General features: G+C 36.3%; 1 protein-coding gene across 1 annotated transcript in view; it reads left to right on the forward strand.

The window, feature by feature from the left end:
* The window catches only part of LOC107671796 (zinc finger protein 697), a 6,679-nt gene that overhangs the window by 979 nt on the left and 4,016 nt on the right, over window positions 1-1,684 (forward strand). The gene's annotated exons all lie outside the window — the stretch shown is intronic.

Here is a 1,684-nt window from a genome sequence, read left to right on the forward strand (position 1 = left end):
TGTGTGTGTGTGTGTGTGTGTGTATATGTGTATATATGTGTATGTGTGTATATATGTATGTGTGTATGTGTATATATATATATATGTATGTGTATATATATGTATGTGTATGTATGTACAATTTAAAAACACATGTTCACAAATATATATTTAAAAAACTATATGTAATTCGCACAAATATTTGACATATTTACAAAAAAATGTTTACATTAGTATAAAAATAGATTTTTTTAGTAAAGTTATAAGTTGATTGTATAATTTTTAATATATAATTATATAAAAAATAAATAAAAACAATACTTTTGTATCTATCGATCTATCGAGTCTATATACACACACACGCATATATGTATGTGTGTATATATATATATATAAATATATATTAGGGCTGTGCAATATATCGGAATTATCAAAATATCACAATATGCATATCGCTACGGCTTGCAATATTTGGGGCCATGAACATAAGACAAAGAGAAAATAACTCACTGCTCTTACCTTAATAACATTTTTTTAGCTTAAATAAGAATATTTAATTCATAGAGTAAATACTAAGCGGTGTTGTATTTTTCCTTTTTATTATTCAGTTCCTAAACTTATGTTAAAATGACATTTTTATGTAACGCTAGAGTAAAACACTACCGTTCACTTTCAGAAGTTGTTGTAGGTGTAGGGATTTCTGTCGTGAACGGACACTGATAGGCCACAGAAACAACTCATCATGAGATGACGAACCAATCTAATCAAGAGATAACACAGAGATCTTTTGTATCAGGACTACAACTTATAGATACCTCGTGATGTCTTGTGACCGCCAGTGAATGAACTACTACATCCAACAGGAAGAGAACGAGTAATTTAATCACACCCTCAGGCTTGCAAAACAACGGACCTAAAGAACAGTGATAATGTGATTAAATCAAACTCAGCAAACCACCGCGTGATGTGTATGGACCTCAGGAAATTCCCCTTCCCTTCTTTTCTCTATTAGCAGAGGAAACGCAGACATTGCATGGACCAAGTTTGAAAGACAATCATTTAAAATCATTTAAAGTATCGGAAAAATATTCTCCCAAATAATATGCTTTCTGTGTGATGTGTTATTGAAACCATGATATCGTAATCGTTGCCTTATAACTTTTCCTTTTAGTTATTACGATTACTGTGTATGCAAAATACCTGCGCATAATTACAACCCTTTTTATAAGTATCAACCAAATCTGCGCAGAAATATTTCCCCACATGATAAATTGAAGCATCAGGTTAATGTATGCACGCTCCGCCTTGTAACAGCGTCCGATTGGAAGATCGCGTCGTGGGGCGGACCAAAAGTCAGCCTGCTTAAAAAGGGACACAAAGCTGGCTCGCTCGCTCGCTCTCTCTCTCTCAAGACCTTTGGCTTTCACTTTGGTGACCGCTACAAGCGCTCCCATCACACAAGCGAGACTCCAGAACTCAAACACTTCAGTTGAAACTCCGCGACTGCCGAACTTCAAAGCCTAAAGCCAAGCAAAAGACTCTCTCAGACAAACTTCGAGGCTCTTCCGTAACCCGGCAACCAACCAATCCAACGAGGGCTCTCCCAAAAGGACATCATCCTGACGTCATCGCAACAGCCAATCAGCAAAGGAATTTCCCTCCAGCAGCCAAAACCGGAACCCCGTTTCAGCTTTCAGCAAAACGC

This window comes from Sinocyclocheilus anshuiensis, unplaced genomic scaffold (genome assembly GCF_001515605.1).
Source record: "Sinocyclocheilus anshuiensis isolate Anshui unplaced genomic scaffold, SAMN03320099.WGS_v1.1 scaffold1491, whole genome shotgun sequence".
In the NCBI taxonomy this organism is placed as follows: Eukaryota; Metazoa; Chordata; class Actinopteri; order Cypriniformes; family Cyprinidae; genus Sinocyclocheilus; species Sinocyclocheilus anshuiensis.